This window comes from Polyergus mexicanus, unplaced genomic scaffold (genome assembly GCF_030449975.1).
Source record: "Polyergus mexicanus isolate NDT 795.1 unplaced genomic scaffold, iyPolMexi1.0 SCAF_20, whole genome shotgun sequence".
NCBI lineage: Eukaryota > Metazoa > Arthropoda > Insecta > Hymenoptera > Formicidae > Polyergus > Polyergus mexicanus.
In genome coordinates, this window is record NW_027223340.1 from 650,988 (window position 1) to 666,920 (window position 15,933).

General features: G+C 39.4%; 1 protein-coding gene across 6 annotated transcripts in view; it reads left to right on the forward strand.

The window, feature by feature from the left end:
- The window catches only part of LOC138941845 (Krueppel-like factor 6), a 331,103-nt gene that overhangs the window by 214,594 nt on the left and 100,576 nt on the right, over nt 1-15,933 (forward strand). The window contains exon 1 of one of the 6 annotated variants that reach the window (XM_070311739.1): nt 4,483-4,859. The exons of the other annotated variants lie outside the window; for them this stretch is intronic. The gene's annotated coding sequence lies outside the window, so the exon portion shown is untranslated. Of the gene's footprint in view, nt 1-4,482; nt 4,860-15,933 lie in introns of those variants that run through there. 6 annotated transcript variants of the gene reach the window in all.

Below are 15,933 nucleotides of genomic sequence, written 5' to 3' on the forward strand. Positions count from 1 at the left end.
ATTTTCGTACATTTTCGTAAGAAGTGAAGCGCTGCTCGGCAAGTGCGTGTCCCATCGATGCGAATAAGTAGTAATCGGATGGAGCCAAGTCTGATGAGTAAGCCGCGTGCGAAAGTATTTCCCAACTAAACGCCTCAATCGTTTCCTTGACCGGTTTTGCTGTGTGTGATGGTGCATTATCATGAAGCAAAATCACTTTGCGTTGCCTTTTTTGATATTCCGGTCGTTTTTCACGCAAAGCTTGATTCAAATCGAGTTGTTGTTGCGTTTGAGCGTCATCCTCATCCAACAATGTTCGCAATTCGCTGTCTTCAAACTTTTTCGGTGGTCTTCCACGTTCTTCGTTTCTCACGTCAAAATCGCCACTTTTGAATTTTTTAAACCACTCAAAGCACTGTGATTTACCAAGAGCATGCTCACCGTAAGCTTCGACAAGCATTCCATGCGATTCTGCAGCAGTTTTCTTCAAATGGTAACGGAAAATCAATGCTGTCCGCAAATCGTAGTTTCCAGGCACAAAATTCGACATGTTCAACGCTATTAAAAACTATGCTGTTGTATGAAACTTGTATTGTTGCGAGTTGAAAATCTTTATCAGATGTCAAAACAAGAAAATGGCGCCAATTACGCGGTTTGACGGTAACTACATTGATAGCTAGGACCATCTATGGGCAAATTTCGGTTTCATATTTATATACCTGGTATATCAAAAATAACAGTACGGAAATTTATTAAATTTACTTAATTAATGGAGCTTATTATCATAAACTGATATTCTTCCATCTATATGGCATTTATAAATAAAAAAGGATTAACATAATAAGCAACAGACACATAGAATGATATCTAACATAATTTCGCTATGTTTATATTCGCGAGAATTAAACTGGTTATGCACAATGTAGAGAATTGATATCCTCGTTAGTGAAATTTATCTTGACTGCAGATGCACATGGCAAAGTTACGTGTAGATTCGCAAAGCAACTCGTCGGCGATGCCTCTGGGCCTAGTGTGCCGAGCAATAGGTCGAAGCTCCTAATTAAAGATAAATAATCGCACACGCGCGACCGACGCGCGTGTACGAGCCTACGGGGACCTCGTCCGCCCTGATTCGGCACTAACCCCCTCCCCCTCCCCCCCGGGGGGGGGGAGTGGCGAATGTATCCTATAACCATAGAGGTAAATTGCGCTTATGTGTGGTCGGAAATTTCTAGAAATATTCAACTTAGAGTCCAATATGACATGTGATATATATAGTATCTTTTTTATCGTGTGCATTATCTCTAATATTATCTCTACTATTATATATTAATATATTATTTTGTGATATTTTTGTGTGTAATTTTGAATACTATATTTTATATTATTAGTAACTGAAAATGGTACTTTTTGATTATTTACGGATATATATCGTTACATTGAAATGATTGTTGGTTTATAAAAGCAACAGAAGTAAAAAAAAAACTTTGACGTAGATAGTATTCACTTGCAGCTTTTTGCCACTGCTCTCGTTATCGTAACCACGAAAAGTCATCAGAGTATTGTCGTCACATGAGATTTCAAATCGTGCTTTGATTCGCGCGATTTCGCACGAAGAGAGTACGCGCGGACAAGCTTTTTGCATTGACGCAAGCGCGTTTCCGTGTTGCACCGGAAAAAAAAAGTGGCTTGTATTCTCGATCGGGTATACCGTGTCGGAAAAGCGGGGTTTTTCTCGTCCGTCCTCATCTCCTCCATTCGCACCATCGTGCTATTTTTCCAGGTGAATTTTCGCCGGTTTCGTCAGCTGGCGCGCGAGTGGTTATCGGTGGTGGTCGGTGCCGCTCAAACAGCCGGCGACCGGTTTCAATTTGCAGGTCGGATTATTTCGTGCTTCCCAAACGCGGCGGCTGCCTGCTCTCGCCGGCAATTCGCAATTTCCTGCCAATTCTGCTATCTCGTGCTGCGTGCGCCCACCGCGCAACGTCGGGCGTATGGTAACGTCATATTTTGTCCGCCCTTCGTATAAGAGCGAAGTGTAGAGCGCCAATTCTACGGAGAGAGAGAGAGAGAGAGAGAGAGGGGCAATCGCATAGCTACCCGATGCGACCTAATCGCAGCAACAAATTCAAATTCAATACAGTTTGCGGTGACGCTATCGAGTAACTATAATCCGTAAAAAATAAAGAAGCGAATTACAATGACAACATATTGATAACACATAAAATTTAATATATACGTGATAAATTTGTATGTGACGGGTAATGAAAGATCTATAAACAAAAAAAAAAAAAAAAAAAAAACACGAATAATTTTTATAATAAATAAATATTAATTCTCTATATGATATGAGTAAATTAAATAATATAAATTTAATCACACGTGTATTTTTCTATAAGTAACAGAAATCTCCCTTATTATTCTAACAATTAAAATTTAATTAATATATAAAATTGAAATAATTTTCTAATTAATGCCGGCTGCAACTTTTACGAGCTTACTTTCTTCCGCTTCTCAGATACAAAAATATGAATGAAATACTTTCTTTTGATAACTCTTGCATTATATTAGACGCGTCTCGCTTATTGACGTAGTCTCGCCTACTACAACTCGAGGCGCATGAATGAACCGGAGAATGCTCAGAGGACGATTATAGATCTCTCTCGTAATGCTCACACGCATACACATGCGGATATGCATATGAATACCTCGAGAGACACAGATATCCCTATCTCCTACCAATACATTCGTCTGGCTGTATCTACTCATGGGAGAGAGATAAACCTTATAACCTCCCATAATGGGCTTAGTCTCGTGAAATGAGTCTTGTTTTCTGATGTAAGGTCGAAACTGTAGTCACTTATGTTTGAGAAGCAATTTGAGATGACTTATATTTGACGGTAATTATATAACTTTATATATTTAGCGTTCTATAAAAAAGTAATCTTGATGAAATACGCATTTATTGATATTTTTTTCGCGTAGATTTATTGCATATAATATGACGAGTTTTACATCGCAATGATTTTATAACGACCTCAAAAACATTACATGTCTATTATGCTTCTTTATAAGGAATTATAAATATTATAAAAGAATATGAGATTAAATGCTATTTAAATATTTAAAATATCACTATTAAAAATTGCAAAATATCTCGTCAAGATGTAACCCAATTGCATTTCGCATCGATACGTCAAGGGACACATAGAACGAAGAATCGATACCAATTAAAACAGATGCATGAGCGCCGGCTTCACGCATTGATTACGGAAATACTCGATGCAAAAATATTTGCCTCCCGGGAGCGACATGGCGCATCATCCAGAAAATGCATGAGGATAAAAGTTCGACGTGGGCTTTTAACCCTCGCTTTATCGGAAAAGTTTTCCGGCCTTTATTTACCACGAGCTGCGCGCTTTGACCCCGTTTTTCCCCACGTTCTATAATATAGTTAGAAATGAAGTTACGCTTAACCCTAGCAATATCATGAGAGCGAAGGGAGAGCTCAGAAATCTATAATTAAATATTCTCTTCATTTAATTTATTTAAAGGAATGTGAAGAATATATAATTGTGTTGTCAGTAACATCCTTTTGAGAAAGGCGGCAAAAATGCTTGGCTGCAAACACAATATCCCATGCTAAAGTTACACTAATACTGTAGCGTTTTTTTTTATTTTTTTTTTTTTAATTAAAACTGTTTTTGCATCGGAACAAAAAATTTATTATAGAATTATATAAATAATGCAGAAGGACATAGACGCAAATATAATGCGACAGAAATAAGAATTGACGTGAATTTATAAAATCTCTTTCCCTTTTTGGACGATAAGCCTGTACGTGAGACAAGAAAACAAATGCAACATCCCTATCAAATATTATGGAACACTTATCACCAGATATGAGAGATTCTTCGTTCTCTTTTTTTAATTTTTTACTAGCATATTGTCATGAATTACTAATCAGGAATAATAATTACTTTACGTATCGTTGTTTTTGATTCATCAGATGAGGAGCTGCATTTTGCTCGATCGACCAATCAATTGATAAACAATGTAACAATCTAGTGTAACAATTGTGTGATCATCGTCTCTTTTTATTTTTGGTCGATATTAATTAATACGTTTTACATCGAGGCATTGATAATTTTGCATTTCTCTTTAGAAAATAAACGATAGTTTATTTATAATTATCATAAAGATTGATCGATCTACGCGATCTGAATTTAATCTGCGAAATTATAAACGTGTAGGGGCTTATTGAAAACATGTCAGATAAAAATAGTAGTTAAGTTTTAAAATTAACGTATGATATATTATGTTTTTATAAATAATGGATTTTTATTTTTTTATTCGAGAATGCATCGATCTTGGATATGCATATAAATAAATATATAGATAAATCTATAAATAAGTATATAAAATAATATAAGAGATCTATTTCTATCCGATGGTATATATAGAGAATATTCTAAGAATATTTTTATACCAGCTAATTTTTTTCATTGCTTGTTGATCATCATAAAACATCGCAGTCCGTGTCGTTCGAAATCAAATAAATCTCATTATTTCTTTGCGCCCTCGAGTAATCCGGCATTCGTTGCCGAAGGTATCGAAGCAACCACCGATCTATATATTCTCGTTATCTCGTCCCGTTATTACCGCCTCATATTTCCGACGATCAAGAAACGCGAAAGAATTCCCATTGTATCCGGATTCCCGTCCTTCTCAATTTCCGCTTGTAAAGCACGAACGTAGCGCGAGATTTAATGGAATTCTCTCTTATATGTTACAGGTAAGAGCGGACGATTTGCACTGGGAGCTGAATATTTTCCCGCGCTATTTCCCACAACGTCGTTCGTCGGGTTGGAGCATTTCAGGTAGAATGGTTACTCGTTTGCGGCTTCTGTAGTAGTGATGACAAAGAGAGGAAGAGAAAGGGGGAGTAGTGTCACCGAGACAACGGCCGGAACGTGGAACGTTCTAGCGGATATCCCGGCAGCCACCTTTATTTCTAATTGCGTCTCCACTTAATGGAACATGTTTGGCCAGCCGGCGCGCAATCTCGGACGCGATTCCGCACCGAAATTAACCACGCGAGCCGCCGCCGCCGCCGCCCCCTTTTCACATCCATGGGGAAAGCTTGCTCCGCGACGATGGTCGGTCCGCAGGTCGCCTGGTATTCCCATCGCGTGCGTATCATGTGCGTGATCGTAAACAGGCGAGCGAAATTGCATGACCCCCGTATATGCGCTCGCTCCCGTTCTCTCGAGAGGTCGGCAGCTTTTCTCAAAGAGACAGAAATTCATCTTACTGCAACCGCGATACCCCTATCGAGCTAGCCCCCCCACCTTGCAAAACTAAAAAAACAAATAGCGTACAATTATGAGCTATTTATGAGCTTTCATATCCCGCAAATTAAAAATTTTGAGCTCGTTGCACTACACAGGAATTTAATATTTATGGTGGGGGGGCTGAGTCGATTATGTAGCGGAATTTAATGCGAGCGCTAATATTCTGAGATACAAGATTAGGAATAAAGTGTGCGTAAATATTTGTTTGAAATAGAGACTGATGGAAGGAAATTATTTTTTCTGCTGCGAAATGCCACTATTTCCGCAATCATCTTCGCGATTATTTTTGCGAGAACAAGGGTACTCAATGTTGACGTATATTATTATCTTGCACACGATGAGCGAAAATGACAAGTAACACTTTAATTGAATGACTGCTTAATAACAGCTACGCTTTAATTGTTCCGGCTCTCGGAGAGAGCACGAAAGACGAGAAATTCGTAGGATTTCTGCTTCGTAATTAACAAACATGCTATAACGATCTTTGATTTAGAGATTGAGGGGCACGCCGGTTCCGAGTGTCTGTAATTACTATCTGTTCTACGTGTACTATAATTTATTTTGTAGCATATATTCTTTTTGTTGCGTTTTTTCTTGGTTTTCACATTGTATTTCATATATATATATATATATATATATATATATATATATATATATATATATATATATATTGGGTTGAGTAAAAAGTCACTGCGTATTTTTGCAACAGATGGCATTAGTTCAGTGTTGGTAGTACTAGAGTCATTTACACATATGTTTATCATATATCGTTTAATAGCTGACGGTTCATTCTAAAAAAAAAAAATTGAGCGATTTGGTTGAGTTTTGGAGATTTTACAACAAGTTGAAGATGGAAGATTAAACTGTGCATTTTTGCCATATTTTACTGTTTTACTTCCGTAAAGGGAAGAATGCGCGTCAAGCTTGTGAAAAATTGCGTAAAGTTTACGGTGACAATGCTCTACAAGAACGTCAGTGCCAAAACTGGTTCAAGAAATTCCGCGCTGGTGATTTTGATCTCAAAGATGCTCCTCGGTCAGGAAGGCCCACCGAGGTTGTCGACGACAAAATAAAGGCATTGATCAAGTCAAACCCACGTTACACGACACGAGACATTGCAGAAACATTGAAGATCAGTCAAAAAAGTGTTCACGTCCACCTAAAGAAGCTGGGTACGTAAGCAAGCTCGATATTTGGATTCCTCATGAACTCAAAGAAGTTCATTTGACGGCGCGTATAAACATCTGCGATATGCTCATGAAACGTGAAGAAAACGATCCTTTTTTGAAACGAATGATAACTGGTGATGAGAAGTGGATTGTTTACAACAATGTGGAACGCAAACGGTCTTGGTCCCGACGTGATGATTCGCCTCAAACGACTTCAAAAGCAGAACTTCATCAGAGGAAGGTTATGCTCTCAGTGTGGTGGGATTGGAAGGGTGTGGTGTTTTTTGAGCTCCTATCAAGGAACCGAACAATCAATTCGGATGTGTACTGTCGGCAATTGGACAGTTTGAACGAATCTGTCATCCAGAAACGTCCGAAGCTCGTCAATCGTAAAGGAGTTGTGTTCCATCACGACAACGCGAGACCACACACATCTTTGGCGACCCGTCAAAAATTATTGGAGCTTGGATGGGATGTGTTGTCCCACCCAGCATACTCGCCTGACCTTGCACCATCAGACTTCCACTTGTTTCGCTCTCTTCAAAACTCCTTGCATGGAATAACGTTAAATTCAGATGAGGCGGTAAATCAGCACCTTGTTCAGTTTTTCGCCAATAAAGACAGGTCCTTCTACGAACGGGGAATTATGAAGCTCACCGAAAGATGGCAAAAGGTCATCGAACAAAACGGAAAATATATCATTGATTGATCTTTGTTCTTTATATAAATAAATGACTTTGAAAAACATACAAAAAATACGCAATGACTCTTTACTCAACCCAATACATCGATGATTTGAAAAATGTTTATCTTTTCGAAATACACAGACACCATCGATGTGTACCTATAACGTGTAAAAATGTGGAAATATCCCGTAATGATTATAAAAATAAAAAAAAAAAGAGAAAATAAACATTATTCGCTCTTTTTGATACCGGGACCTTCGTGACGTGGCGGGTTCGTAAATCATTGCACCTACAGAATTTTTTTCGCAAAAAACATCGCAAGAGAGCAACGGCGGCACCGCCGCCGATAGCTAGGATATCGATCGATCTTGTGAAATTGTCCGGTAGAGAAACCTGGTCCCGCGTACAAAAGCGACGGTCTAAAAGAAGATGCGCGACGAGCGTAATTTCCACTCTCAGTACGCAAAGCCAAAGTTCGCGCGGGCGTTTGTTGTTACTTTTTGGCGGTCCTGCAATTTGTTTCCCCGACTCCCGTTAACCCTGTCACCCCGGCAAAAGAGGCGAGCAAAAACTCCTTATCTCGGCGTAATGGCGAGAAACTTTGTGCCTCGTTAAACCGCCACGGGTGCACGCCTGCATGCTGCGCGCGGATGAATGCACACGTTCGTGCGAGAGTTAGTTGCGTGGCCCTTTGATGCCGCCCACAGCGTCGGAAAATAAACCGCGGGTGCCTTGCGATGATGCTCCGTTCGTGCCGATCACCCTCCGGCGCTCTTAGGGCGCACGGGTTATTTAGATTAAAAACGTGCAACTGACCTCGTTACATCGTAACCATCTCTACCGGGCATCGAACGTCCTACATAGTTGCATTATTGCAGCAATGGCGCGGCGTGTTTACAGTCTCGCGATAAATAGAAGAAAATTAAAAGTGTTCTTTTTTTTTTATATATATATCATCATTATATAAGTTTCAATATTTTTAATATAGGTGTTATTATTTTTTTTATTTTTTGTTTTATTATATAGGGATAATTCAAATTTATCGATATATTTTTTTGAACCATATATTGACATATTCTATATTCTATACTGTTGAACTGTGTAAATTTATTATTATTTTAAATTTATTTTGAGAATGCGTGTTATATGTTCTATAAAATATAAGATTTTTAATCTATTATATTTATATGCTGTTATAGAAAATTTGTTAATTTTTTGATAAGCTTGATATTATTTATAAAAGAATTATAGGTAAGAAAACACATACAGAATTTTTTTTTTTTTTTCTCTGTTACCTCAAAACAAACGAGTATTAACATGAGTTTCTGGATTCGTATAAACGTAGACAATATTTGCTACATCGTTTTCATTTTCCTTCGGTCCATTTAACTGAAAACCACGATCTCGCGCGCGGGTTTTAATTGCTTTAAAGATTGCAGCACACGACATAATAGGCATACCAAACGAATTATTGTGCTTTTTTTTTTCTTCTTGCAAATGCATGCTATTTGCCATGTATGTTCAATGACAAAAATAGTTTTGGATGAAGCTCAGAAAGTCTTATACCCGTATTCATAGTCCGTCCTTGAGGAATAAGGATTCCTTGTTCCTCGTTCCACGTTTTTTCATAAACTTTCCTTGACCGAACAAGGAATCTTATTGGCTCCCTTATCTCAAGGAAGGTCACGAGCTTCCTTGAGGAGTGGATGCGACCTTTTTAGCAGACGATACGCAGAATATAACCAAATATAACCTCCAAAAGTTAGTTTCGTTACATTTCAATCTGTGGTTTTGTGGTTATTTGTTGTCGCGCTCTCAAACTGAAAGTGTATAAAGGAAAAAGGGATAATGGACAATGAATTTTTAAATGATTCTGACGATGGATTTGAAGACGAAAATCCAGAGAATCGGATTCTGTGGCGGATTCCGAAAAGATACATTCGCGATTGGGAAAATCCCGTGGAATTTTTCGAAGATACGAAAAAGTTTTCATATGTATTATATGAAATTAGTTGCAGGCAGCATAAAACGGTGCTGCCTCCAGTCGGTCACTAAAAATCCCTAAAATATTCCTTCCTTCTGAAAGGGAGACTCGAGGTCCATCTATGAAACGAGGTGGCCTTGCAGATTCAAGGAATCCTTCATGGAGGCTTCCTCCGTCCTTAAAATAAGGAAGGACTATGAATACGGGTATTAGTCTTTCCACACATTTAACACATTATATTCGTGGGATAATTTTTAATTTCTTGAATGTCATTTATTTCGCTAATTATATGGTAGTATCAATTTATGGAAAGAGAAAACAAACGAATTGCAAAATCGGTCGAAATCTTGAACGAGAGAATGTTGAAAATTCACATAAAATCACCGAAACGCCACGGTACACTGCAATAATACCGAATGACCCGGAGAATCGATTTTCGATTTGTTTATCTTGCAGTCGGAGTGTTGCATGCACGTATGCGCGACACGGCGAGCCGGGGAAACGCTAAGGGATCCCTTTCCAGGAGACCGCGCGCCGGGAAAAACATTCGTCGGGTTTACGGCGTGGGAAAAAGCACGACACGGGGCTCGCTCGGCGTGGAAGCTTTACGAAGCTAATCGATGCTAACGATGCTTTAATCGTACTAGCGCCGCCGCCGACTCACGTTTTACTCCGCTTTCGAGCTCGCGCGCTCGAGAATTTTGGCACGACCAATGAGATCCAGCTTGAATTACCGGATACATCGATCCGGTTCGCCGCTCCAAATAACCGGGGCAAAAGTATAGTTTTCTTTTTTTTGCCTCTCTTCTCTCCGCTCTCTCGTTCCCTTCGGTCGTTCCGCCGGCTACGATTAATTAAAGCGCGCGCGCGGGGGTTGAAATCCAGCGGGATCGGCCGAGCGACTGTCGTCGCTTATTTTTTCCAGGGAAATATTCATCGCGCGCGCGATATTTCCAATAATTCGGCCGACTCGTGACTCTTCGTATTTGTATTTATCGTATAAATATGTATAAAACTCGTGGATGCTACAGCGATATGCATCACCGATGCGAAAGTATTATGAAAATCGCCCGAGATCGCTTGGGCAGCAAGCATTTGTTCGAGCTCGTCTTGCTTTTATTGACATTTAATTGACGTTAATACCGGCATTCATTATTGAGAACGGAAGCGAATCAACGTCATATTTATGTCGCGGAGTTCGTTTATCCGAGCCGAGAAAAATTCAACGAGGTCTCTCAAAAGCATCGAGTGTTTGCATCTCGCATAAACGGCTTCCACCTTTTTCTCCTATTATCCTCGTTAAGCTTGCATAATTATACGACTTTGCTCGCGCGTATGAACGATATCGTGAATGCCGTGTGCCGAGCAGCGCTAATGACAGTAATAACGGTTGTAACGAGTTTAAACAATTCCGTATCACCAAGTGGCGTCGATCTATTCTCGTCTCTGCTATTTTTTTCGCAAGCGTAAAACCTGTTACATTCACGCAGCTAGTCGTTATCGATTATATTAATAATTGTATAGATATACAACGCCGCTGTTTATTCGATTGAGTTTCACAAAACAGAACATGCAAATAAAAATTGGCCTGCAAAATATTTTATAAATTTTGTAAACGTATAAAATCAAGAGTTTAAATGGAATATAACAATTTTCCTTTTTTGTCAATATATTATAGTTTTCTACGTTTTGCGTTTTATTCATCCGTCATTTTTATGGTAGAATACGAAATTATTTGAAAGTTTATTTTTGAGAGAGAGAGAGAGAGAGAGAGAACTATTTGTAATTCGGAGTTAAATACATACCAGGTATATAAATATGAAACCGGAATTTTTGTATAGAAAATACACGTTTATTGTATGAAAATGATAAAAAATATTTTATTCCAAGTATTGCCCATTGCTAGCTATACATTTTTCCCATCTCTCTGACAATTTGTCGATGCCACGCCAAAAAAACTGTTGCTCCTTTGAGGCAAACCAGTCATCCAGCCATTTTCGTACATTTTCGTAAGAAGTGAAGCGCCGCTCGGCAAGTGCGTGTCCCATCGATGCGAATAAGTAGTAATCGGATGGAGCCAAGTCTGGTGAGTAAGCCGCATGCGAAAGTATTTCCCAACTAAACGCCTCAATCGTTTCCTTGACCGGTTTTGCTGCGTGTGATGGTGCATTATCATGAAGCAAAATCACTTTGCGTTGCCTTTTTTGATATTCCGGTCGTTTTTCACGCAAAGCTTGATTCAAATCGAGTTGTTGTTGCGTTTGAGCGTCATCCTCATCCAACAATGTTCGCAAATCGCTGTCTTCAAACTTTTTCGGTGGTCTTCCACGTTCTTCGTTTCTCACGTCAAAATCGCCACTTTTGAATTTTTTAAACCACTCAAAGCACTGTAATTTACCAAGAGCATGCTCACCGTAAGCTTCGACAAGCATTCCATGCGATTCTGCAGCAGTTTTCTTCAAATAGTATCAGAAAATTAATGCTGTCCGCAAATCGTAGTTTCCAGGCACAAAATTCGACATGTTCAACGCTATTAAAAACTATGCTGTTGTATGAAACTTGTATTGTTGTGAATTGAAAATCTTTATCAGATGTCAAAACAAGAAAATGGCGCCAATGACGCGGTTTGACGGTAACTACATTGACAGCTAGGGCCATCTATGGGCAAATTCCGGTTTCATATTTATATACTTGGTAGGCAAATTGATACAATTAAAAATATCTTTGTAAACAATTATAGATGTATAAGATACATTAAAAATTATCACATTTGTGAAATCCGACTGAAGACGGTAAGAGAAAAGAGATCTTTTCGCGTTTGCACGCGATCGAGATTATCCATCGCGGAGAGCAAGTGAAGTACGTAACCTGGTTGAAAAACTCGTAAACATCGTCCACTCTCTGGCTCGCGGAACTGCGCGGTGCGTAACGGTGCAGGTCCATGGCATAAACATAAACCAACGTTGTCTCCGCGAAACCGGTGCGAATTTTTCTCACTTTGCGAGTTGGCCCGTAAATAATACCAGAGCGCGGCCTTTCGCGCCCGCACGCTCGAGCAATCTCCGTCCTCTCCATCCACCGTGTATATTCCCCTTCTCGCGACCTCGGGTGCAACTTCTCTTTCTCCTTCCACCCCTTTTTCTCGTTCTCCGTTAGGAGTCTGGCGATATACTCGTGGAACCGCATCGTAATCCTCGACACTCGTAAGTTCCAGACGATCGCGGACTCCCGTCCTACGTTACAATTTGCCGCGAGTCGCACTGAGAGCGGGTGAATCCCGTCGATATTTACGATAATGCGATAGCCGCTGTATCAATAGTGATATCATTGGAGGGCAGAGATATCAAGATCGGCAACGAGCGTTGCTGACTGGAGAAATTTTCAAGTTTTTACACAAAGAATGTAAATCGATTTTCGAATATATAAATGTGCATACGAAAAATGCACTTTGAAAAATGGCTATCGATTTAATATATCAAGAAAAAGAGAGAAGATATTTATTTGCATCGTATATAATAAAAATTCATCTACTGATTATTTGATAAGTTTAAGAAATAACCGTATCCGAAAATTATATTTGCGCGCCGCTTCGAACATGTATCCTGATATTTGTTAAAGAGTAATATCAAAATCTATGATTAAAATCTTACATTTGATATAATTACGTTTTTGCATAATTCAACATAAATGTCTATGAATAATTATGTAATCACAAGAGCGTAACGAAGTGTATGTAATTGAAAGTGGAGGCTTGATGATAGACTATCATTACGATATGATAGTGATATTAGTGTGCTATTTTATATAATAATAAATACACATATATAAATTTATTTGATTTTATGTGCTTTTGTGTGTTCACAATTATTATGATTATTAACGAGGAAAAATTTTAAATTTTATATCGCGTCAAAATAATTATTCGACAAGACGAATATTTTACATTAATATTTTTACTGATTTAAAACATTGTTTTGTGTAATAGTTCATCATAGATATTCTACTATTGCTAGAAAATATCTCGCGTAACATCGGAAGGTCTTAAGAGTTTCGGCGATTCGCTACAATTTCGCTTCGCGAGCAATGGAAATAGATCATCTCGTGCACTCATTTCCCCAGAATTTCCAACGTTTACCTCACCTTGTTGGAATAGGAGCAAACATAGGAGATCGTCGTTACGCGCGGCATTTGCAGTCTCCCTCGCTCGATCCACCTCCTTTTCCCCGCCGGATTATTTCCTTCGAGATTCACATCGTTCCTACTTGCCGCGAAAACTTGTAATTTTAGCTCGTTGACAAACGAAAAGGGGAAACGCGCGAGCGGCCCGGATCCTCCCGTACGTAATTTCAATCAGCTGTTTGCGTACACACGCGTCAGATTGGCATATTTCCGACACGGTCGGTGAACCAACGCGGCCGGTGCGCATCCGCATCGTATGCACTCGCTCCGCGATGCATTTTTCATGGCAGCGGCGATGTGGGGAACGATGGAGGTCCGCGGCCTCTGGATTATCCATCGCTGACGGATGGCGTCCAACTGGCTTGATTGGTGTCGGTCGTGTCCGCGCGTCGAGATTCCGCGGACGAGCAAATATTTTATAAGCGCGCGGGTAATTGACACGGCCCTTCCTGGATTCCCATTTTCGTGAATCCGCCGGAATTTCGCGTTGGCTTATCGTCGCATGCGTCGCGGATCTTGCTGCGTGGTAAATTTTTTTTCTCCCCGCGCGTTCATCTCGAATTCGAAATACATTACTGTTAATGTGTAACGTCATAATGTATGAGAAATCGCGGTTTTGTATCTCTGCAAATTGTACGACAAAAAAATTTTTTGTCTTTTGCGCCTTTTTTTCTGTTTCATTTTTATTCTTTCTCTCTTTCTTGCTTTCTTCCTTTTTTTCAATTCAAACCGTATTTTTCTTATACCCGTATTCATAGTCCTTCCTTATTTTAAGGACGGAGGAAGCCTCCATGAAGGATTCCTTGAATCTGCAAGGCCATCTTGTTTCATAGATGGACCTCGAGTCTCCCTTTCAGAAGAAAGGAATATTTTAGGGATTTTTAGTGACCGATTGGAGGCAGCACCGTTTTATGCTGCCTGCAACTAATTTCATATAATACATATGAAAACTTTTTCGTATCTTCAAAAAATTCCACGGGATTTTCCCAATCGCGAATGTATCTTTTCGGAATCCGCCACTGAATCCGATTCTCTGGATTTTCGTCTTCAAATCCATCGTCAGAATCATTTAAAAATTCATTGTCCATTATCCCTTTTTCCTTTATACACTTTCAGTTTGAGAGCGCGACAACAAATAACCACAAAACCACCAATGTAACGAAACTAACTTTTGGAGGTTATATTTGGTTATATTCTACGTATCGTCTGCTAAAAAGGTCGCAACCACTCCTCAAGGAAGCTCGTGACCTTTCTTGAGATAAAGGAGCCAATAAGATTCCTTGTTCGGTCAAGGAAAGTTTATGAAACGTTTATGGAACGAGGAACAATCCTTATTCCTCAAGGACGGACTATGAATACGAGTATTAATCTTTTTGGGGGTTTTCTTTGTATATTTCTCCGGTTTATCGTGCATATTGAAAATGTAATTACAGTTAACATTTTTACACAAATGAACATACTGGTAAATGTATTTTTAATGCGAGCCAACCGCGTTGTAACTGCCATTGCTAATGAAATTCTAATTAAAATTATACCGCAACAAGGTTCCTTGTTCGGCGCGCAATACATCATTCGCGTAACCATCTTTGGCCAGCAACAGGAGTCCTAATGCTTGCCTAGACGCGCCGCCGTTCACGAGCTATGCCCTGCACCATTTCCGCAGAAATGCTGCCATTACGTACATCTGGCTACATTCGAGCAGTAGCTACATCCAGTACCACGTCTGGAAATTGACATCGGGTTAAACGTAGCCACGAGATATGCTGTGGATTCTCTCTCTCTCCAGTCCGAAAAGCTATACCATCTGCATTATAGCTCTCGATATTACTCTTCGCGTTATAAAATATTTTCCATACATATTTTTAATTTAGACATTATTCTCAAACAAAGAAATCAAAAGATAATATTCTGGAAAAATTATAAAAAGACGAAACCGATTACGCGTGCGTGAACGAGACGAATTTAAATGAAAAACAGATGACAATTCTAAATTTTCTAATACCCGTATTCATAGTCCGTCCTTGAGGAATAAGGATTCCTTGTTCCTCGTTCCACGTTTCATAAACTTTCCTTGACCGAACAAGGAATCTTATTGGCTCCCTTATCTCAAGGAAGGTCACGAGCTTCCTTGAGGAGTGGATGCGATCTTTTTAGCAGACGATACGCAGAATATAACCAAATATAACCTCCAAAAGTTAGTTTCGTTACATTTCAATCTGTGGTTTTGTGGTTATTTGTTGTCGCGCTCTCAAACTGAAAGTGTATAAAGGAAAAAGGGATAATGGACAATGAATTTTTAAATGATTCTGACGATGGATTTGAAGACGAAAATCCAGAGAATCGGATTCTGTGGCGGATTCCGAAAAGATACATTCGCGATTGGGAAAATCCCGTGGAATTTTTCGAAGATACGAAAAAGTTTTCATATGTATTATATGAAATTAGTTGCAGGCAGCATAAAACGGTGCTGCCTCCAGTTGGTCACTAAAAATCCCTAAAATATTCCTTCCTTCTGAAAGGGAGACGCGAGATCCATCTATGAAACAAGGTGGCCTTGCAGATTCAAGGAATCCTTCATGGAG